Genomic DNA, 25,350 nt, shown 5'->3' with positions numbered 1-25,350 from the left:
TAATTGGAACAACAAATACGGAATCAGATAAAGTTGTATAATCAAGAAGAGGACATATATAAATATACCATATTTATAAATACCTGATGATAGGGAATAGAGACTTTGCGTAAAGGTACAACCGCTCATTAATCTGCACAAAGAAGTGCAAAAGGAAGAAAAGCTAATTAGAAAGAATAGACGCGAAACTTGGGTAAGCGTTCTTGCAGGATTCATTGATTGACTAATCGTGAATGGTGATATGATGAAATGGATGAAGGGACAATCATAAACACACATTGAAAATACAACACGAACACCACAGATGATTATACGTACTACTGGCTGTGAGTCAGACGCCAGAGCCTCGCTAGTCTGTCAACCTCAGTCCACTACGTGGAAGGGAGTTTGACATTTCCTTGTCTTCGGAAAGGATCACCCCTTACACCCCCGTTCTTGCAGTAGGCAAGATTGTTAAATCCGGGGAGGTTGGAGGATAGAACTAGTGTGAGCAATATTTTTCAATTTTTCGCTGTCGTCTTCTTTCACAAGATTAGTTCTTATTACCAGTTTGTGATCATAGCTGATTCATGTATTAAATTTTCTTTCCGATATCGCTCACAATTCTCATACTTTTAATAGTAAATTTTCCACTACATTTGAAGAATTCTTTTAATCCACGGTTATTCGGTTTCTCTCAAGCATTTTAGACACGTTCATTTATATTCTTCCTCAGTTATTCCTCTTTGAGCTCGATCCATTAATCGTTTATCCCCGAATATTTTCTGGTGTCGAATGACTCGCCAATGAGGAAACAACTTTCTGAAATTGAAAATTTGGCCAACCTTGAAGAGAATTGTTGCTTTTAAGAGCGAAGGGAATGTTAATTCGTCTTCTACAAACTTGGTGTTGTGCCTTCCGCTTATATATTTTCCGAAAGCTGTTTTCGTCTTCCTGCCTCTCTCCTGCGCAATTTTCGAGTTTTCCTCTTGACATCATCTCGGCGGACGCACTTTTCTAGTTGCGTCCACGACCTTTGCGACATGAAATAGGAGCGGAGAAATCTCTTCAGGTTCCAGTTCTGCATCGGCGCTCCCCATCTCCTCGCCTCCGAACCGCTTTCGCCAGCTCAAAAACTTCTCGTGCAAGGTTGGCAGGAGAGCGCGGCGTGCCCGAGACGATGACAACTGTAACACCCGCTTCGCCGTCTTCCAACTCCTTTGGGGAGCCTCCGGCGGAATTTCCTTCAGGATTGCGTCCTGGAAGAGGAAATCCTTGTGGAAACTTAAATCCGGCCATTTCAAGGAAAAGGCCATCTTGCGAAGGTAATCATGTCGCCGCCACGTTGCTCAGGAATTATCCCCCCTCCACTTCTTGACAAGCATCTTAGCGGAGAGAGACCGAAAGAGGAAGTTCTGTCTCCTGACCGCCTCTGGGGGAGAGAGGGAGTTTCCTTTTCTTTGTCGATCGGAAAAACGCAAAATCAACTCGCGTCGGCAAAAACAATTTTCCTAACTTGTACGAGGAATGGAGAAAAAACAGGCTTGAATAATTTGAAGCCTCAAGATGTAAGTAGCAGCTTTTTCTCCGTTCCGCTTCCTTTCAATTGATAAGAAAATAATCGAATCGTCTTCGGCTTAATCGGATTCGAGCAAGAAGCACTGTTTACGTCTCCTTGTTTTCCGTAAGTTCTTTTCTTCTCGGGAATCTTGAAGATGTGGAGAAAGTTACAGGAGAAAAAAAGTTCGCAAAGAAGCTTCAAACTCGTGGAGGGAATAACATTGGGCGAATTATCTTGGGGGAATATTGGATTATCGTTGTCAATCTCTTAATTTATTTGGACTCCTGCTTGCGACATCGTCTTCTCAGCATTCATAATACCTAAAAAATGCCGATGGTTTTTGAGATGAAGGAAGGTTAAACCTCCCTCAGAAGTACGCGTTACACTTTGGGCCAGTCAAAAGTGATATACAGTAAATCCTTGTTTTTCCGGACTAATGGGGGGATAAGTTGACCGGTTTAACGAAAGTCCGGATTAACTAAAATAACCTAAAAGAACAGCAGAAAGGGCATTAAAACTCCGTTTATAGCAATAAAACACGTTTATTATGGTGTATTTAAAGGGCATAGGCCCACATAGACTATACAGTACATTACAAAGTCTGCGGGAAACAGAATTTCATCAGTGGTTGGTTGACTGCCTTTTCTTATGAAGTTCTCTTGTTGACTTCTAGCCACATTTAAAACCTTGCATTCTGCTTTTTTTGGACCTTTTGCCTTTATCGGATTAAGCGAAGTCCGACTTATCGGGGTCCGGATTAACGAGATTTTACTGTATATTATATGACCAGAAGATAGCAGCTAAGTGTTGTAAACCAAGGCCTAACAAGTGGCGAACAGACGGTGATTGATGCACTGACTTAATACATGACCAACATCTTACCATCAATATCTATCCAGAGTTACTATTAAACTGTGAAAAAATATTTTTCCAAATCGATATTGAGAATACTGAAAATGTTCATAAACTTTCTTCGGATCTGATTGACCTGTATATGTGTTGAACCTTGTAAACTTATATTCCTGCCGTACCTTGTTCGTCCAGGCATAAAATTTCAACGGAAGATGAAATTTTGTCGAGAACTTTCCGCTTCAGATGTATTGGGAAGTTGTTATATGCGAATTTTGGTATACCTTTGTAGTTGAAGATCCTTCAAGTTTGTTCCGCAGGAGATCAATTTGTGTAATATGTTCCCCTGCTCGGTATATTGAGCGCTGGAAGCTACTCAGGCTCGTTCAAATTTCCAATATCAATTTGTTGTTGTCGTCAGGTCTAAGCAGAAAGAATTTCTACTGGAAAACTCATCGTGGGATATTTTTTCTTCTACGGCCGATATGATGTAGCATTTGGGCAATGGAGAGCGGAAGATCAAAAAACAGTAATTGCGCATTAAAGAACCTTACTGTTGCTTGCTGAAGTTCAACAGCAAGGTTCTTTCATGCGCAACTTCTGGTTTTTCGAACCAATTTCTAGGCCATAATTTCAATTATTTTAATTTTTAATTACAGCAGGAGATATTGCCCTACAACGTTCGTCCAATCGCTCGTCTATATTTTTAATTGTCTGCTCTGCGCAATGCCTTGTGGGAACAAAAGTATACCGACAAGTACGGTAACAAGTATCGTGTGAGGCGAAAACTAGCAGCTGAGCCAGTATGACACAACTAGTCCAAGTCCAACTAAAAAATCCAGCAGGAAATTTAGCATCGTCTGATTCGGGCATAACATCCAAACACTGTCTCCTGTTTACATACGTATGTTGTTGTTTGAAAAAGTAGCAGTGCAAGGAGGAAGACTTTCAGCTGCCGACAAGCATACTCCTTCCTCCGCAAGGACTCCCACGGGGGACCAACTCCCTCCTGCTGATCTTATGTCAGCAGATACCCCACCTCCTTCCTCCTCCTCGTTCGTTTCCACCGTAACATTGTCTCCGAACTCCAACCGGATCTTCGACTTCTTTTTATTCAATCTGCAGCTGGATGCGGGCTGAAGGTGAAGGAGGGGGCGATCTGTTCCCGATCTGGATTGATGCGTTTCTTTCTCTTTCTTTCTTCCGGCGGAAACAAGTTCGAACAAGCTTCATCAAAAGTTGACATTTTTCGATTTCGACGATGCTGGATACTTTGGCTGTGGGCACAACAAGAAGATGGGCAATTTCGGTTCTTGAAGTTTCACAGTGCGGTATAATGGGGAGGGGGATATCACGTAGACGAGATTGTTTGTTTTCGTGTGATAAATTGGATGTGTCTGTTCAGTGTGGTATGTTTTTATGTAGTTGCACTTCCATGTATATAGAGTTCATACCAGAAATGGCTGTCGTCGAAAGGGACTAACGCTCTGGCATCCCCAAACCCGAAGGTTTATTGCCGCAGCAACATCTGTCTATAATCTGTTATCCTGAGCAAGATCAACGCACTCTAAACAATATCCACTTCTTCCACTATGTCGGTTAGTTTTTACATACGTGTAAAGAAAGATAAAGAGGAAAGAAAAATACTAGCTCAATTAATACAAACGTTACCGAGTGACATAAGGTGCCCTCTTAATTCGGGTGCAATGCATTTGCGCCAAAATCCCGTGTTTTGCGCCAATGAACAAATTGTAAATATTAGTGCCACAGTATCTTTTGCGCCAAGAATGTTTTCCGCCACTCTTGAATGTCTAGCCGAGCTAAGAATTGTATAGGTTGGCAATCCTGTCTCTCAAGGGCAACGACTGATCGTGGCTTTCGTCTACCTCCCTGTGTTTCACCTCAACGTTACACGTTTCATTACACCGGGGTCCGGTCGACCATGGAACTGCTCGCAGAGGCATCGAATAGAGGTAAGGATCTAATAAGTAAGGACAATTATAAATTCAGGAAAGCTTACGCATATTCAGATGGACGTGTTCGGTGGCGTTGCACAAACAAGTCGTGTACAGCAATAATAATTACGAACAGTGACATGATAGTTGAAAGTGAGAAGATAATTCATAATCACGATAGCAATGAACGCAGTTTAATACTTCAACAAATTCGTGGTTCACGTAAACGGAAGGCGTCAAGTGCATTACATGAACAACCCTCAAGCATTGTGTACGCGGCGCTGAACGAAGAAAGGCTTACAAGTATCAATCAGCTACATTTCACAGATAAGAAACTTTTGCGAGAGGCTGTGTATAGAACACGGCGAAATATGCTCCCTCCATTGCCTAAATCAGTGAGCGATGTTCATGAAGCAGTCGAAAACCAGACCATAAGGACTGTTCGTGGTGAGAATTTCGTACTAATTAATGACAGCGTAAAGAACATAATAGTATTCGGTTGTGAATCAAATCTAAAATATCTTTGCGATGCTGATTGTCTTTATATGGATGGGACCTTCAGCTACTGTACAAAACATTTCACTCAGTTGTTCACGATTCATATTCTGGAAAAAGGCCATTATGTGCCCCTGTTATTCTGCGTATTAAAGGACAAATTAAAAAGTACGTATACTTCGTTGTTCAATGCTGTGAAATTAAAGTGTGAGCAAGTTTGCGGCAGTAGTCTTGAACCGAAAAGAATATGCGTTGACTTTGAACAAGGGATTAACAGTGCCATTAATGAAGTATGGTGTGGGTGGGAGATGTGTTATAGTAGGATGTAGGTTTCACCTATGCCAAGCCTGGTGGCGAAAAATGAAAAACCTAGGTCTTTCGAAAATCTACAAGGAAAGAGGTCCCGAAGGTAAATGGCTCAATTATATTTTTGGTTTGTCTTACTTACCTCCCCATGATGTCTCTGATTGCTTCGCAATTGACATGTTCGAAGATAAGAAATCAGATGAGAAAATTACAAAGTTCTGTGATTATTTGGTAGAAAACTATATTGCAGAAGATTCTACGTACCCCCAACACATATGGGCAGATTTTTCTGCCTCGGCCTATCGCACAACAAATGCATGTGAAGCCTTTCACAGTAAACTGAATGCCATGTTTTACACCAACCATCCTGACATTTTCAAATTTGTACATGCATTGATTAACCTCCAGACCGACACTTACCTTAAAATAAATGGCCTCGAAAAACCCGCTCGTAAGAGGAGCGTTTTAAGAGAAAAATACCTCAAAATTGAATCTTACATTGATCAATATCATCGCAAAGCAATTTCACGCATGCATTACGTGAAATTGATCTCACATGCCACAAAGGTTCCATTGTAAGAGACTGCAGTTTGACAAGTGCAATTTTGTATACTTATGGTTGGTGGTGCATAATTTTTAACCACGCCATCTCGGTGGCAGTCCGCAGCCTGTTTAAGTGGGACGGAAAATCATGCTTGCCAACCTAAGTCATTGAATTACGATTCTGTAGTGGCGCAAAACCATGTACGGAAAGATAAGGATCCGGTAATTATTGGCGCAAAACCAAACCATTTTCCAGAGTGATTGGCGCAAAGCCGTGCACCCCCTTAATTCGTGGTCACCCTGTAGATTAAGCCATTCAGCATTATGTAACCCTTTTTACTCCCCAGTAGTTTCATCTCTTGTAGGTTCAAATACGTATCTTTCTTAAGAATTCATTTTAGGAAACTCATTTTTTTCCCAACCTTTTAGCGTAAGGGACCACATTTCACACCCATTCGAAACTACAGGCATAATTACTGTTTGTGTGTTGCCGAAAGGACATCCTTACATAATATACAATGAAGCATGCTCGTAGTGTTGCTTGTACCGCGTAAAAGTTCAAAACTATTTTTTTTTCTTGTGTCGAGCATGACTCGACTTGTAAGTAGCTACGTTATAAACGTTATAAATATTTCACCACTTTAGGCTTAAATATGGCGTTAGACACCAATAGAACCCTTCACCCCGCTTCCTCTAGGACCTCAAAGTTATTTGGCTTATTTGTCAAAATTCTTTCACCTTCAGTTTCAGATTTACGTTAAACAGAATTGGTAATTCAACTTCTCTCGACACTACGGTGTAACCACGACTATATAATCTGAGAAGTAACAAACTACACTTATCGCTAAATTTTAATATTATAGGATTCAGTTGATAATTAAGAGCATATATGTAATACGTATGTATTAGAGTAGGAGTGCATATGTTTGTCTTTCTTCAAATTCGTATCTTCTTTAACGTTTTTCCTTCCTCTCTCTCAGCAGGTTATTTAAAAGGTAAGAGTTCAAACCCCATCCAGGGAAGTCCAGTATTTCTTCCGAGGCCACTTGTAAGTAAATGAGGAAGTCTTTTTCCAAACTTTCTGCATGTTCTTGTGTGCAGTATATTTTCTGAAAAAAAATGTTTAAATCATGTCACTTTCATGAGCAGTGAACCATTTAAGCATTTTTTATGGCTGCAACCATAATGTTGTTACGACTTACGTATGTTTATTAAACTCCTTCAGAGTATTAGAATTCGAATCTTACTTGCGAAATTTAGAAGCAATATTTTTAATTTAATTTAAATGGAAATAGAACATAGTACGTGGGCCTACTGTTCTGATTAAATGGTATACCTAAAATGGTTAGGTAGAATTTCATCACTCTTATTGGGGAGGGGAGTTGTTTTTTAACATATATTTTTAATTTTGAAGAGACATTTAAAGGTGAGGGAGTTGGTAGTTGTCTCATTCGTCATCCCCAAACCCCAACTATGTTTAGAAGCACCAGATTTCATGGAATTGTTCTTCCTTCTCACATTTAATTAAAATTGCATTGAACAAATTAATGTCTCAGAATGTAGCCTTATCTGTATTCCTGTTTCATGGACGTAATTTGTATTTGTCTGATTTTGCATTTTTATGCCTCGTTTGGTTAATCGCGAAGATGGTGCTGAATTATGATTGAATGAAAATGATGAGATGTTCAGAAGGGGAGGATTGATCAAAGATCAATTGCAGAGTAGGTAGAGAGGTTAGGTGGTGTGTGTTAAGGCGAAAGCCACGTGACCAAAAGCTTGCATTTGGTTAGCAGAGAGCAAAGCAACTTCACAAAAGCTTGAATTTGATTGGTTGTTGAAAAAAATGGGCTTGATTTTAAAATTGCACGAAATTTGATACGTTGAAAATTGTGAATGTGACAGAGAAGTTTGCGAGTGAAATTCGAGGAATTCCAGAGTTGAACATCATCATAACGTTTATCCTATTCCCAAAATTTTCAGCCAGACGTTTTATCCAGAAATTTCTCTCACAAATTTCGCGCTATTTTATACCACGCCCACCCATCACAACAACCATTCAAATTCAAGCTTTTTGTGACGTCACTTTTCCCCAGACAAGTCAAATTCAAACTTTTGGTCAGGTGACTTTCGCCTTACCCACTCCATCTAACCTCTATACCTACTCTACAATTGATCTCAATTGATCTTTCATTGATCCTTTCCAATCAATTGATTTTTGACCCGAAGGCGCATTAATTCTACTACAGCAGCACTATCAACACACATGTTGGCGATATTTTTAATAGTCTTCATCTATCTCACGTGAGAAGAGATGCATGCTGCAAAATACAACGAAGACACTATTCAAGTGCATTTCGATAGAATTGAAATGAATGTGCACGACATACGAAAGTGCCATTAAGTTTAAGACACGTGCGCGAGAACAAGACTGGCGCATTAATCGGGAGTTAAATCTAACTCTTGATTAAATTAGAGGCATGGTTTAAACGGGTGCTAAAGTGGTAGACTAGTGCTTACGCGATTTTATCATCAACTGTTGTCTTTCTTTCTAATTCTACCACAAAAGAGACAAATGACCAGAGTCGAAGCCTTCAAACGGTCCTTCCTCTTTAACAACCGGTTCGGAAGGGACGCCGAAAAACGTGTGGAAATAAGAAAGTTACCTGCCAAGGCTAATTTTGTCTGCTTTCGCCTCCGGTGTTGATTATCGTCCGAAAGAAAAACGAGAGGCTCGGCACCCCATTGGAAAGCCGGCCTCCAGAGAGAAGTGCACTTGCGGATTAAAATTAATTTCTGTTAGCATTCCTCTTGTCTGGAAATAATTAGGTTTTGTTCGGAGGAAATTAGTTTTTTCTGGGAATTTGAAATGAAAGGGGCTCGTTCGTTAGCCCGTGTAATAAACTGAAAGTTTCCCAGCAGTTCCTTTCCACGCCCGACTTCACCTTGGCTTACTGTTGATGTGGATCGAAAGTGAAAGCACAGGAGATCTAGGAGGATTTGGTAATTGAGGGAGGATCGTGTACTGCTTCTGCAGCAACACTACCACCAATGGTACCACTGGCTCCACCACCACCACTACTACTACCACAAGCACCACCACCACTACTACTACCACTACTACCACCACTACCACTACTACTACCACCACTACCACTACTACTGCTACCCCTACCACCAACACTACTGCTACTAAAATACAGTATATTAGTCTCCAACTTTTGGATCACTTCTTGTTTGAAACATTTCTCTCTCTCTCTTCCACGGGTGTCCCTGCTGGCGTAATGGTAACGTCGTCGCCTTGTAATCAAGAGGCCCAGAGATACCCAGTAGAGAGGAACATGGCACAGTGGTTCGGATTCCACTTTAAACTATAGGTCCAGTCCCGACTAGCTTTTCTGTGCATAAAGTTGACTTAGAACAAGAATTCAATTAATTAATCAATCTTTGTATTCCTACATATGTCCCTCTCCCAATTTTTTACCCTCTCTGTTACCTCTTGTACATACTTCTCTCTCTCTCTCTCTCTCTCTCTCTCTCTCTCTCTCTCTCTCTCTCTCTCTCTCTCTCTGTGTCTCGCAATTTCTCTCTCCCTCTTTTATTTTAATAAATTTCTCCCCATCTCTTCCTCTCTCTCTCTCTCTCCCGCTTCTTCTCTTCTATGTTCTCTTATCTTGGTGGATGAAAGTAACGTGAAAGGAAATGGGAATAAGCGTCCTTTGAAGTTATCAACATGCCATTGCCCTCCAGGCAGGATTGTCTTAGCCTAAGATGTTCGGTGCAGGATCAGAAAGGTGAATGAGCAATGTTTTGGTACCGACCAAATACATTGTGATACCAATTTAACGAAGTAGACGCATCAGTGTTGAAATTTGAAACGAACTGGACACGTGAGTGCAAAGAAAGTCAAAGGGTGCGAACTAGACGGGCCTATTGTGTTTGGATCCAACTTTAAACCGTAGGCTCAATCCTGATTAGCCTATCTGAGCGTTGAGTGGACTTAAAATTTTCATTGCGTCGCTTTTATTTTACTTTTGCTAATCGCAACGATGAAGATGTGGTGGATGAAAGTGACAACAGGACACTCACGGCGAGAGACTTATGCACATGCCGGGACTCGAACCCAGCGAGATCATGATCCGACCAGTCGCCAAAGTCCCGAAACATGTAAGAAAGAATTTTCACAATGGAAACGACTTGGACGTATACGTTAACGGATTTAATGCACTTGAGCTGTCGCCCTCCCTGCCTTTCTTCCCTCACTCTAAAGTAGAGGTGATTCGGTGTATGTTTTCGACGTAGCTGTCGATCCCCCCCCCCCATCCAAAGGATTCTCCGCACCACAAGAGGTAACCTAGCAACCGTGTCCACGTCTGCCAACCATAAGGGAAATCGTTATCTTCAAATTAAGGGACACCGCGAGACTCTGTCGGTTGTTTTCTCTTTCCTCAAACTTTCTCACTGCAAATCTCCTTCTTCGCCTTTCTCTTTGTGATGTCCTTCTATTTCTTGGTGTTCCCTTCTCGAGGTGGCTCGAACAGCAAGCTATGCAGATATCGACCCCCGCTTCTTGGGATACCAGACACCTGCCTCGCTCTAATTCTGCTTTTGCTATTTGATACCAAACGTCCTCTGCTGAAAAAAGATGAATGGTCTTTATTCGTCCAATGGCGTTGGGGATTCCTATTCGCTTTCTCTCCTTATATTTTCTGGCTCTCCAGTATACAACTGGGAGGGTTTTGACGTTTGAAAAGGGAGGACTTCCTTTTTTGTAAGGGAAGCGGCACGATTGTTCCAGAGCATCTGGTTGCAGTAGTCAAAGGATATTGGTTCTTTTGTAAAAGGCTTTCCTTTAGATAGCGTAGACACTTATATTTCCCGTTTTATTTATTTTAGGCCTTTTAAAACTTGTTTTTCGATTCGGAGCGGTGTGATTGTCCTCCATGAGACTCACAAAGCGTATTTAGTTGTGATAAAATGCCTGGAACAAAAATGAATGATATATATATATATTCGTGTTCCATTTTTTATAACAGACCTTGTAGTTCCTCTCTATGTCTCGTCGCCCGACCCTGTGGCCGAGTGGTTAGCACATCGCGCTGCGACGCCAAGGGTCCCGGGTTCGAATCCCGGCCGGGCTTGGTTGTTTGTGAATGTCCATTCATCAATTTCATCATTTCATCACTCATCCCCATCTTCGCAAATTAGCCAAGAGGCACAAAACGCGAAGTAAAATAAACTAAATCAAATCAAATCAAATCTATGTCTCGTCAACTTGCGCGTGAACCTTCTACCCTACAACTATACACGAAGCACGCTCTCACCAACCCGATTGTGTCCCAAGTTTGCCTCGTCTAGGCTTTCGAACAGGCCTCGGCCGGTATTCGCTTCTGTCCCGTGTACTTCTACAGAAACTGACTCCAACGGCCAGATTCCACTACTAAGTGTGTATTTGTGTTTTTGTTATATTACTTCACTGTTTTACTTGTTATGATAATCGGGAAGAGAATGCAGCCGACCTCCGTGGCGAGTGGTTAGCACAGCGCGCTACGACTCCAGATGCCTGGGTTCAAATGGCGTCCTCGCCGTGGGTGTTCTTGGTGAGTGCCCCTTCATCAATTTCATGATATCATCACTCATTTTCATCTTCGCGATTAGCCAAAAGTGGCAGCAAAGCGAAGTAAAATAAACCAATCAAATAATCAATCAAAATACCTATATCAAATACTAGCTGATAGGAACATGATTATATCGATAGGCATGACTCGCGTACTAGTCACTATACTAGCCATGTCTTTACCTAGGCAATTTATTATCAAATGAAAATTTTCAGCACTAATATAAGTAATCCAATAGCGTTACAGCCCAATATTGGACCCTGGCTTACCTAACGACTGCTGGCCTCCCTCCCACGCGGGCCACCAACCCCCAGCCGTTGTAGGACTTCGCGACCGGATTATGCTCACTCACTTGGAGCTGCCCAATTTCCTCACGATGATGGGTTGCCACCGGCTCATGTATTTTACTAATATACTAATGTATATTAACATAATTTACAATGAATTGATTAGAGAGAGTCACTTTTGAATTACACTATTGTAAACAAACAATGAAATGAGTGAGAAACGCTGAATGATTTCCTTGTTTTGTTAGATACGAGATTAGCTTAACACTCATTAGAAGACCATAGACACATATTCAAAACGGGGTTAAGTTATTGCAATTATATGTATGTAGCTTTAATTATTTTTCTTTTGCTTTTCTGAAACTTTTGGCTAATCACGACGATGAGAATGAATAATGATTAGATAAAATTGATGAAGTGTCCATGCTCAGGCCTGAACTTTCAGTTTCGTGAAGGCGAGTCGACCATTGGAAGCGCTCGGACACAGAGTTGGCTAATAAATTATTAAGAAGACGCATGCACAATATGTGTTAATCGTGTAAAGTGAAGCGTCAATAACAAATAGTTAAATTTTTCCTTACCCGCGTACATGCACAGTGGGATGCACAAGTATTGCTCGGCAAATAGTTGACGCCTACTTTCATTAACTTTTCTCTTGCATCCTACGTGTTTTAAGGAATAGATTTTTACGTATTCTGTTGTAAAGGTTATTTGCAGTTTGTTTTGTGCTTTTGTTTCAATTATTGAAACACTCATTGGGTAAAATAAAGTGCATTAACATGGTAATTGACAATTTGCTTGGTAATACTTATGCATCCTACTGTATGCAAATATATAAAGAACGCATTAAGGGCTGGTGGGAGAAGACAATTTAACATACAGTACGTACTCTATGTAGTATATGGGGATCCCGGGTTCGTTACCCGGTGAAGGCACATAGTGGTTCGGATCCCACTTTAAACTGTAGGTCCAGTCCCGATTAGCCTTACTGTGCATAAAGTGGACTTAAAACACCAAATCAACCAAATCTGTATAGTATGTGTGTATCTGCTGTGTAAATAATGTGCATATTTCTAATTCTGGTTTAGAAATCCTTGTGGAAGGTAATATCATGACTTTCTACAAATTCTTAGAAGTTTACAAGAATAATCGCTCAACAAGTTGTGTATATGTGGGTAACAGCGAGTGGAGAAAAGCATTCACCTCGTATTTTCCCTTGTTTCGTAGCAGACTCCTTTAGCGACAGACGCTGAGCTTTTTCCACCCAGTTAAACAGACTGCCACCAAGATGCACCCGATCGGCTGGCGGTGTGGGTTATCGATCTCTTCGGGTCACGAACCGGATACTTCTAGTTTACCGCACTCCCTTCCCACTCTTGACACTTGAGCAGGCCTGTGAAAGGAACTTGGTTTTCAAAAGCAAATATTTGTTGTAATCGGATCACGGTCTGAACTCGATGCTCTATATACGAGGTAGTGCCTTTCAGAAGAAAGAAGGCTTCTGCTCGTGGAAAATAATGTCTCTCGTACTCAAGTAGCTGTTTATCTATTCTACGTACAAGGCACAACAGCCAAATAACCCTTTTTATGAAATAATTCATAATTTTTCCAATAGCAGTATATTTGGACGAGCGTACAGAGCATGTAATTCCTACCGTTCAGATATATTCGACAGTTCCGAAGATTTTGGAATGCTTAATTTTAACATTTTGAATCGTGCATGTTCTGTATAATGACGCTAATTACTCTCATAATTATCTTTATTCAGCGATCAAACTTTATCAATGCTGTTCTTACATCTAAATTAATAAACATTTGATTTATATGTTCTTACACATCTGTTTGTAGAGGGCTTTAGCACAAAAAAATTCGCGATAACATGGAAAGTTGTGGTTTGTAGTTTTGATGCTAAATTTACCACGATTTTTTTTAAAGTAAATATTGTGCTTGGGTGACTTCTAAAGAAAATTAAATAATTCAGTTTTTTTTAACATTTCGGCGTGTCACCGAGGAGCCAGTCTCCATATTTATTTGCAATACCAGTTCTAGGATCAAATGTTGTTGTTATAAGTATGGCGATCATTTTAGTCATATTCAATCATATTTTCTATCAATTACCATGTGTTTATTTGCAAATAATTTAAAACTTAAGTTAGTGAAGTCACATTAGTTTATATAATAGTATATATAGACTATTTTTATTTATATTGTAACTGCTTAGATTGACGATTTTTTGACTTGTAAGTATGGGAAAGTAGCTTTCTCATTTTATTTTACCCATTTAACCTACATCCCTTTTTGCCAATTTTGACAAAATTTTGAAAATTGATCCAAACCACAACATAATAATTATTAACTAGAAATTAGTAACCAAGCTTTTAAAAAACTTTGCTTCAAATTAGTGTTAGTATTACAAGTTAAAAATTCTATTAGTATTATGAAAGAAAATTACGTAATCGTAATATAAAAAACACAACATGCGATTCAAATTTTCTGTTATTAATACAGTGCGGATACAGGAATATAAAGGAAAATAAAACACTAACAAACTTTAAAAATTAGAGAATTATCTGCCTCCCTTTCTCCTACAACGGAACAATGCATCAAGATTTTAGTGGTGGTTGTTCCCTGACCTGCATTTATTAGAACCTCAAATGCCGTATTGCCCGTACCTACCTAAGTACAGTTTCGGGAAGGGAAACGGGGATTCCTTAATTAAAAGGCGACAGCCTAAGAAGTCACTACACTATCTGGGAGGTTACCTGCCGCCCGGAGAATGTACATTGCTATTCTCATTCCACGTCTCCGAGAAAAGACTTGAAAAGTGCATAAACACCTCCTTTATTGCGTGCTGTAAATGTTGCCATCCTAAATTAGAAATAATTTATTTGAAGTGTAAATTCTGAATATTGATATATAATTTATTATTTTTTTTGTTTTGCCAATCTGAATTTGCATAACATTTTCATGACCTGTAAGGATGAAAATGACATAACATTTACATTACATACAGCACTGCCCTTACAAACTGACAATATCTAAGCTCTTAATAGCAAATAACTTGCCAATGCAATAACAAGGATGTCGAAATTTATTGTTAAGCCTACCCTTCCAATAATTTGGAGTAATTCATTTATATAGTTCTTACGTCACAAAACAGTTGAAATTTTACCTTTAAGAATATCAGCGCTTTATAATGAAAAGAAAAACATTGTCAAACAATTCTTGTTTCGTTCCAAATAACAGCAACAAAATTAACTTTAAATAAATGCTTGTTAAAGTTACTAATAAAAGTGCATCGGGTCGGTGGCCGATCTCGTCGCCTAAAGTTGCAGGTTCGAGTCTCGGGTCAGGACATTAATTTTTCCTTTGTGGATGCCCATCAATTTAATCTAATAACCATTAATCCTCATTGTCGCGATTAGCCTATAGAGGCAGAAAGGTGAAGTACATGCTTCGTTCAGGCACACACTTGTTTCGGGGCAAGAGAATGGCATACGGTGTCAGCGCCAAGACCTTGGACATACCTGCGCCCATCGCCTGTCATTGCCCACCCTCTCGCAGATGGCAATGTAGTAAGCGACGTGCTACCAGCTCAACATCGCCGTCCTTTTCTCCTTCTCAACGTTCCTGACAGATTTCTGGCAAAACTCCCCCAAGGTGAGCGATTTGCACAAAGCTTGGAGCGGAGCAGAGCCTTCCTCTTTCTCCTCTCTTCCTTTCGGTTTTGCCCGAAGCGTTTCAGTCACTTCAAATATCTCTCGGCGTTTGAACCGTTCCGCCGGGACACAGGGGAGCCTTCATCTCGGATGGTCCTTTCCCACAGAGCCATGTTTCTGTTCTAATCTAATCTCCTCTTTATCTGTCGTTTTCCCACACTTTGCTCCATGCTGAAAAGGAGCATTGTTTGTGTGTCGTGTCGGACATTGAGATTTCTCTTCCTCTGCCAGATTCGAACAACGAAAGCAAGAATTATGGATTCACCTCTCTCCGTGAGAATTTATATTCGATATCCTATATCAGGGTAACACGTCGTATTTGTGAAAGAGCGCTCTTGTATGCACACGTAGACTGCAGAGCGAGTAGCGATACTGTAAGAGGAGCAGAATGGAGGGAATGAAGCTCCGTCGGTCGCGTTCGTACGGAACAGAACAAGCAGTGCAATATCGAGTTACTTTTGCTCCGCTAAATTTGCATTTGTATAGCTTTAGAAAAGGAGACAGCATTCTTGATGTATGAAAGCAACACATTGTAGGTGTACACTAAAGCATCAGTACTAACAGGGATAGAATACGTATATTACTGTTACAATATATATTGCATGTTTTTCATCTTGAAAGTTAACGTTTCATACTATAGTATTAATGTTTTAAATTCTGCGTACTGGAATAGTAGGGGCAAATCAACTATTTTTATTACTGAGTCTGTGAAATTGTCAATTTGGAATCCATCGAGAATATAAACACGTATGCACTCTTCCAGTTGTTGCTGGCTTTCCTGGCGAAGTGGTTATCACAGCGCGCAAATACGGCAGGGGTACCGGGTTCGAATCTAGGCCTGGGCATGGGTGTTCTCCTCGAGTGTCCCTTCATTAATTTCATCATATCATCACTCATTTTCATCCTCGCAATCTTAACCAAAAGTGGCATAAATGCGAAGAAAAATAAACCCAATCAATTCAATCTTCCAGTTGTCCTGTTTTAATTCAAAGGTATGTCCGTCAACATAGTGTTCAGATACGTTCCAGTGTGTCTCTGGTTCATTTCAAAGTGCTAACACATCTTTTTGTGTAAACCATATATTCAATTCTAATTAGTCTGTACATAATTTGGTGTTTAAAACTTTTATACGTGTATTTTGGAGAGAGAAGGCCAACTCGAACTGTTTCGAATTTTACACACGCACAAACACAGTTGAAGAGGAAAATCGTTGTCATTTATGGATTTCAGGTTGAGATTGTGATATGTGGATGTGAGGCAGGTAAAAAGACCAATGAAGAGTGACTATGACCGCACCAACTGTTTTGTGAAAACAAAAGCACTTTTGTTTTCTCTAGAATTGTGTTGCAGTGTGATTTAATTTGGAAAACACTTTTTTCCCTTATTGTCGAATTTCCAGCTTAAAAGGGTTTTTGCAATTATGTTTTTTTTTTCACACACAAATATTTTCCACTTAAATCTGCATAGAATCATGGCTTTAATTTCAGCTTCATGACTAAACCATTCAGTTATTGTTCGGCAGATGCGTTCATTTCACGAAGCAACAAATAAAATCATAATTCCATGAATACGGAATTCATCAGCGGACGACGTCGCGACATTCAGCTGCTAATTTGAAATATCTTTTTTTTCTACTTACGGAACAATTATGATGGATTAATATTGAGTTGTTTCCATTGGTAAGCTTCGGTTCATTCCACAGCTTCAGAAGTTCTATCTTTTTGTGTAAAAACCCAATATATTCATTTTTTTTACGTGGACCATGATAATTGTATACAAAATATTTGTCAGTGCCTATATCTGAGGGTTCAGAATTAGTAGCATGTAGGAGTAGACAATGCTGTGTGTTAGAAAGCCATAGGTCTGAGGTTCGAGTCCTGGGAAAGGCAGTAAGTAAATTTTTACTTTCTGTGTTTCTTCATCTACTTCATAAAATTATCCTTCACTTTATCCTTGTATTTTTATATGTTCATCTTTGAAGAGATGTGAAAAAGCCTCCCCAGCCTTGTCTTTGCAAACTAACATGGAGGGGCTACGGCTTGGGAAATTGAGTTTGGGGTACGACTTCGTGTAGTGATAGGGTACCCTTTAGGTATTGATATGCTAAGGTACTAGCGCATACAAGCCAGCCATTTCCGAGAAGAAGCGCTTCAAAGCTTCGAAGCTTTCAAAACGTGTCAGATGAGGCGAATATATTGTCCGATCGCGTAGTGCACCGGCGGTCCGGTGGTGGCGTATCAGGTTTACACGCTGAAGGTTCTAGGTTTCATTCCCAAACAACTGAAAATACAACCGCACAGTGTGACCATGTGTAACTTCGCTGTGTAGCTATCGTTCGCCGAGATCGATTATGCTGGCACACCGCTGTGAGATGCGGCAGTGTTCGGTACAGCACACGTCGTTGCTTTTCTCTCGTAGGGACGTAAGAACCATTTGGAACATTTCTGCACTAGTTTATATCTCAACAACAACACAAATGAGAAAATGTTGATTTTTTTTTTGCCTGTGGATTTTAGAAACTTTCAACTATGATAGGACAAAGTTTCATGTCTCAACACGTGGTTTAAATTCAAAATATGCAAACAAATAAAAGCCGATTGACGTTTACGCTCCCACGTCAGATAAGCTGCGATAGGTGACTGCTTCCATGTTACCATCCTGTCAAACCGACAGCGGTTAAGGCGCATAATGTAATGACGGACAAGTTCTGCGTAGTGTGTTAGGCGAGAAATAAAGGCTCGATCAGGACTCGAACCCGGGTCTCTAACATACGATTCCATTGCTGTATCAGTCCTTGTCAAACTTGCATTTTTGCCCAAGGCCATGGAGAACAGTTTTAGTGTCCATCCAGACACGGGGTTCTGGAAAGACCCTAAATCACCCCTCCCCCACCGACGTTTCCCCTCGGCGAGCTGGAGAAGGAGAGGCCTGTGCGATAGATGGTTATACGAAGGGGGAGACATTACGCCTATCTGAGTATTATTTCACTTGTACTCTTGGGAATATCAAACTTTCCATGGATAGAGAACACACATGGATGGAAGTAGGACAGGTTGAAGATTTTGTTTGTGGTGTGAAAAGTCGAAACTTCCGTTTGATTAGGAGTAACTTGAGGTTGCTTCTCCATAAGGAGGACATAGTATTCTGTAAATACTTATTCATCATATTTTTTACATGTCGTATCCAGCTTATTAATAAATTTTAAAACCCGCTTCCAATTGCAACAACGGGAGAAATTCATAATCTCTTGTACGATGTTTTAGACGATATTGAACTGCACACTTGGTGCGAAACTGTCACTCTTCCCCTTAACTTTCTATCTGTTACATCTGCGTGTGTAAATCCTAAGAGGAAAGTGCCCATGCGCCAACTCAGTGTAAGCATCGAGTGCTCACTGAGCCGGAAACGTTAGGGAAAATAACTGAAGAGTGGCCAGGGCCACTACATAAGCAGTGACCTACAACGAGCCTTTTTTTCCTTCCAGCCGCCCCTTTTTTTATTTGCAGACGACAATCTCACATTCTCACTTGCGCGTTCGTGTCCAGCGTTGCGTGCTGTTCGCCTCCATCATAAATAGCCTCTCTAATCCGAGCAGAGGTGTAAAAGAATGGCTTAAATCACGCCTCGCTTTGAAATGGCCGGAAGCGAGATCATGCAAGCGACTGCAAAGGGGAGAGAGCGTGAGTTAGCACTCGCATAAAACGGAACGGGTCTTCAATGGACCGGAACGGAACGCGGGATTAAGCACGTACTAGGCGGCCACTTTCAATTAACGCCGTAAGAACATTTCACCTCTCCCGTGATGCCGTGCTATAAAAGGTAGATCTCCGACGGACGGGCCGAGCTGATCCTTCGTTCAGACTCCCCACCCCACCTCTTCGGGCTGCGGGCCGATTCGGGACCCATTCTATCCCGATACCGACTTTCCAGTTCATTCTGACTTCCGAAGCGGTTTATGCGGGTATAAAGTTGTCCAGTTAAAAGTGGTGGAAGATACGGACACCTGCCTCGTACTCTTCTGCTGCGGATACATGTTTTTTTATTCTCGGTCTCGTCTCTTGATTAGATACATGTTTTGATTCTCGGCCTCGTCTCTTGATTGGATATATGTTTTGATTCTGATCCTCGTCTCTTGATAGGAAAGCCGGACCCTGTGGCGGAGTGGTTAGCACTTCGCGCTGCGACGCCAAGGGTCCCGGGTTCGAATCTCGCTCGGGCTTGGTTGTTTGTGAATGTCCATTCATCAATTTCATCATTTCATCACTCATCCCCATCTTCGCAAATTAGTCAAGAGGCACAAAACGCGAAGTAAAATAAACTAAATCAATCAATCAATCTTGATAGGAAACCTGTTTTGATTCTTATTCTCGTATCTTGATTGGATACATGTTTTGATTCTCTGCCTATTCTCTTGGTAAGGATACAAGTTTTGAATCTCGGTCTCGTCTCTTGATTGGATACAGGCTTTGATTCTCGGCCTCGTCTCTTGATTGGATACATGTTTTGATTCTGATCCTCGTCTCTTGATAGGATACATATTTTGATTCTCATTCTTGTATCTTGATTGGATACTTGTTTTGATTCTCATTCTTGTATCTTGATTGGATACTTGTTTTGATTCTCGGCCTCATCTCTTGGTAAGGATACAAATTTTGATTCTCAGTCTCGTCTCTTGATTGGATACAGACTTTGATTCTCGGCCTCGTCTCTTGACTGCATACATGTTTTGATTCTCATCCTCGTCTCTTGATTAGATACATGTTTTGATTCTGATCCTCGTCTCTTCATAGGATACATGTTTTGATTCTCAATCTCGTATCTTGATTGGATACATGTTTTGATTCTCGGCCTCATCTCTTGGTAAGGATACAAATTTTGATTATCGGCCTCGTCTCTTGATTGGATACATGTTTTGATTCTGATCCTCGTCTCTTGATTGGATACTTGTTTTGATTCTCGGCCTCATCTCTTGGTAAGGATACAAATTTTGATTCTCAGTCTCGTCTCTTGATTGGATACAGACTTTGATTCTCGGCCTCGTCTCTTGATTGGATACAGACTTTGATTCTCGGCCTCGTCTCTTGATTGGATACAGACTTTGATTCTCGGCCTCGTTTCTTGATTGGTTACAGGCTTTGATTCTAGGCCTAGTCTCTTGATTGGTTACAGGCTTTGATTCTCGGCCTAGTCTCTTGATTGGTTACAGGCTTTGATTCTCGGCCTAGTCTCTTGATTGGATATTTTTTTCTATTCTTGGCCTCTTGAATTGAACAATCTGTGTGTTTTAATAGTTGGTCTCGTCACATGCTAAAAATATGTGTTTTGATTTTCGATCTCGTACCGTGCTATGGATATGGTTTACGTCTCTATTTCGAATCTTGCTAAAGATACTTGTCTGGTACTGTCTCATTTAATGCTAAGGATGTCTATATCTATCTGATTGTCCAAACCTTCTCTAAAAAAATATCAGATCTTCGGGTTTACATTTGCCTCTTCTAGTTACCTTACGGCTTTCTTTTGTAATACCTAACTCAAATAGGAGATTTGACCATATCTTACCAAAGGAAGGTTTCAGTATCCGAGTGAGGTTAGTAGTCTGTTAACGATCTCTAAAGCAAAAGTAGCTGTAAATTCGGTCACAATTAGCTTATATGTGCACAAAGTGGACTTGATACCGAAGCCGATTGGACACTTAAGGAAAATTGGATGATTATGAAGTACTGAGATTAAAGTATACAGATTCAATTTCAGGTAAGATATAGATATTATTTCTGAAGAACTGAATTAATTCCTGGTCTACTTTCCACACCGTAAACTGAGGTGTGAAAAGTCTGCGGAAAGAACTAACTAACAGGCATGCAGATCTCGTTCACGTGATTTTGTTTACGCCACCTCCTCAGATCTGATGATGGAGAATATGTGTCGCGTTAAGAAGAAAGCGTGCTCCGTGACGTGGCGGTTGCGTTATGATGGATAGAGGCAATCTCGGTGTAAAACAGGACCCCAGCTCGTTGAGTGCGATAATGCCTCGAGATTAAAGGGGGCTGACGTTGTATTGATCTATGCTTTTCTTGTTATTCCGCTCAAAGAAAGCCACAATAGACGCGAGCGTTTACTTCGTCCTCCGAGGTTCTCTCTTCCCGTGTCCTTTGTGTGTCCTTATTAGTTGTCGTTTTTTTCCTTGCCGGCGAGGAGAGGGGAAGAGGAGGGGGATGTAAAATACTTTCAAGTGTGCGGGGGAGGGGGGCAGTGTTCGAATGGAAGAGAGGAAACTCAGAATTCCCCTCTTTTCTCTCTGGATCTTCTTTCCCAATAGATGAGTGAAAAATTCTTTGCCTCTCATAACCAAGACTCAGAATCTGACGTAAAATGAACTTAAAATTATAAGTATTTGACTTGTTTTGTTTTTTTTAAATGCTTATAAATTGTACTAAATATAAGCGTGCTTTTACTTTTCATAAGTGGCAAAAGAGTGAATGTGCTTAAATCAAGTCTTCGATTCTTTCTCTTCTCTCTCGGTCATCTGCAAAAGACGTCAAGAACACACACACCACACCCAATCTCTCTATTTTTGCACTTAAGCCAAAGTGGATCTTCTCGATGTAGCAGTATTAAAGCCTTGTCTTGTAATCAAAAGATCCCGTGTTCGATTCCAAATTGAGGCACATAGTGGTCGGACCCCACTCTAAACCTTGTAGGTCCAGTCCCGATTACCCTATCTTGTAGAGTTTTGACAGAGATGCAAATGCGTCTAAAATGCAAGAAACAACATGGATTGATCAAACTCCAGTTAAGAAACCTAAAAAAAATATATAAAAATGCAATAAAGAACTGGGAAACTTCTGATATTGAGCCGCAAGTTCAAAACGGTCAAAGATCAAAATTGCAATAAAAGACAACGTTTTCTTTTTCTAACTGAATGCAGATGTTTCTTCGTTAATTTCCGAGCTCTATTGATAACATTTACTATCATGTATATTTTCTTATAATTTAACAATAAGTTTCATTATTTAAACTTGATTTTAGGGTATGATAGTGATAATTATAATTAACTGTACCTACTGAGATGTCAAAGTTTGTTAATAGAATTGAAACACTGGAACTGTTCTGTATTAGTTTATTTTAAATAAAATTATACTTTTGTTATTGCAATTGTGATGACACAATATGTGTGTGTGTGTGCGTGCAAGGAGTTGTTCATTTAACCATATCATCAATTTCTCATTCATCTTCATCGTCGCGATTAGCCTAAACAGGTAGAAAGAGATTAATAAAAATAAGTTAATTGATAACGAAATAGATTATTTATTAGTGTCCAAATATATTTCGAACTGCTCCTGATGTAGTGATTTTAGCTCCAACATGTTCACCTTCATAATCCTCCCTCTCCGCTCATTTAAAATAAGAGAAGAAAATCACGGTCCCTTTCGCACATATTGGTGTTCGAGCACTCTGAACTTACAGCAATAATTTAAATATTGACTTTATTTCACCCTTCACCATCGGGAAACCAATATATCAATTTGGGTTGTTGGTTTTACACGGGTGGTGGGTTTAATAACAACAAGGGGACCGTGTGAAACGGGGGCTAATTCCTATAAACTCGCAGGTCGGCTATATCCACAACTCATGCGGCCACACGGAAAGCTGCTCGTGTTTCTGTCGCCCATATATATTGAGCAACAAATCGGGCATTTTTTTATGAGCTTAGCCAATATTGCCTTTGTCCTTGTAAGTTGATTGCATCGTTTCTATTTAGTTAATCCGGTAGCTTCTCCCCTCAGGGAGTTACAACTTACCTGAGTACAACATTATGTTGCTCATCATCTATTCCGATAAGATTCTTTAAATCAGTCCATATTTACGGTGTTTTAAAACTACTTGGACACTACAATATTTGTTCTAGCTATTGTCTTCACGCATCTTTCTGCCAACTGCTGGATTCTACGAAAATACCACTTGGCCGGTTTCGATGTAAAAAATCGCAAACACCTTTCTCAATCTCTTCCTTTGGATTGAAACACCGTTCCTGCAGGAAGTGGACCAGCAACGGGAAGGAATGAAAATCCGTAATGTAGGCTGGGTGCCGTAGAACTTCGACATATTTTTTCGCTAACTGGTCCTGCGACTTTCTTCGAGAATGCGCTGGAGCGTTGCCGTTATGCAGTAGTACCGACTTCTGATTGATCACTATTGGATAGCGAGTGTTCAGAATTCAAACTTTTGATCCAGTTGCTGAGCGTAGGTTGAAACACAGTCATTCCTTGCCTGGGTGGAATTTTGGTGGTACTACACTGGGAGCTGGTTTCAGATGACTGATCCTCAAGACATTCTCGGCATCTTACCTCACCCACTACGGTACTTCTTAATGAGAACCTGAGTGAGCTCCAGTGTCGGTTATTCTGGGATATTAAATAGAAATTTTCCACCTGACAACTCCAGATAAGTATTATCACGATCATTTTCAAAGATTCTTCCCATAACTCACACTTTTGGGAAGTAATTTAATGTTTGCCTTCAACATATAGATTATCCTATTACAGAGGCATGAACACAAATCATAGGATACATAGTACGTGACATATAACATTACACGTACTATATAATCTTATATACATATACATACAGCCGACGGCAATGATAATAGTTGGCAAGGTGTCTAGCATCATGTTTATTCGTTCCGGTCACCACGAACATCGCACTATGTGCCAGGGGGTTCTGGGTTCGAATCCAAAAATGGGCATGAGTGTTTTTGTGAGTATCCCATCATCAATTTCATCATATCATCCCTCATCCTCATCTTCGCAGTGAGCCAAAAGTGTCAGAAAAGCTAAGTAAAATAAACTAAATCAATCAAAGAACATAGGATGTAGAAGAAAAAAGAACAAAAAATAACTGAGCAATTTGCCCACCATTGTCTTTGCAGCTGATTGTACACAACACATGAACCATGAACCAACACATGGTTGGTTGGTAGGTTGATTTGGTGTTTTAAGTCCACTTTATGCACAGTAAGGCTAATCGGGACTGGACCTACAGTTTAAAGTGGGATCCAATAATTATATATATATATATATATATATATATATATATATTATATATTATGTTTCATCAGGCGTAAGGACTTGGCAGTGTACAAAGCCTTAACGGCCACCCTGACTCAGCAAGTTCCTTCTATTTTTTTTATTGTCTTGCACCTTAAGAAGTTAAGAAAAACTGTTATGTTAAACACGACGAATATGGTGTTTAGGAGTGGAATGTTCTCTCCCTCTCTTGTAGCGAAAAAAGACGCAACACTTTATTTTCCCCTTCGGACTCCTCCAGCATCCACCCTCACTGTGCTGGGAATGCCCCAGGCCACAACCCCAATAACAAACTTGGGAGTTCAGTTGTTCGGAAGTTCTGACATTAAAGGGGAACTTTTGGTAACATAGGAGATGGTTGGATGAGGTTGTAATACAAGTGTGCATATTGACATTCTCTGCTGAAGTAAGCGACCTCTTCTATTTTCAAGCCAGCAAGGGCGCAGAACCCCATTCCGGGCGCCTGTTAAACTAATGAAAAAGCTAGTTACTAGCTAACTTTCTAAATTGTGTGCGAACTGTTTAATATCTTCCCACTATCTCTGTATAAGTAGGAACATTCAGCAAAATGCATGTGAATTTTGGCAAAAATGACAACATTGTATGGATCCTGGCTTTTAGATTTGATTTGATTTGAATTGGTTTATTTTACTTCGCTTTTCTGCCACTTTTGGCTAATCACGAAGATGAGGATGAGTAATGATAGGGTGAAATTGTTGAAGGGACATTCACAAAGAATATCCATGCCCAGGCCGGGATTTGAACCCTGGATCCTTGGCGCCGTAGCGCGCTGTTCTAAACACTCCGCTTGTAAATTTTAGAAACCTTACAGCATTTGCGTGAATTTTAGGCGAACTTGCGAACATTTACAAAATTTTGAGAAAATTTGTTTGACTTTACAAAATTCATGCGAATTTCTTTCCAAACTTTTTTAAAGGTGGAGTGAATTGAGCAAGCC

At 40.3% G+C, this 25,350-nt stretch overlaps 1 protein-coding gene across 7 annotated transcripts in view; it reads left to right on the top strand.

Moving 5' to 3' along the window:
- Dgk (diacyl glycerol kinase 1) overlaps nt 1–25,350 on the top strand; it is a 506,799-nt gene that overhangs the window by 238,123 nt on the left and 243,326 nt on the right. For 4 of the 7 annotated variants that reach the window (XM_083137133.1, XM_083137160.1, XM_083137120.1 and 1 more), the window contains one exon: nt 6,669–6,683. The exons of the other annotated variants lie outside the window; for them this stretch is intronic. The gene's annotated coding sequence lies outside the window, so the exon portion shown is untranslated. The remainder of the gene's footprint in view (nt 1–6,668; nt 6,684–25,350) is intronic. 7 annotated transcript variants of the gene reach the window in all.

Source organism: Lepisma saccharinum, chromosome 1, assembly GCF_977018435.1.
Source record: "Lepisma saccharinum chromosome 1, izLepSacc3.1, whole genome shotgun sequence".
Taxonomy (NCBI): Eukaryota; Metazoa; Arthropoda; class Insecta; order Zygentoma; family Lepismatidae; genus Lepisma; species Lepisma saccharinum.
The sequence above is the reverse complement of the archived record's forward strand: the minus strand, read 5'-3'. Positions and strand labels throughout refer to the sequence as shown.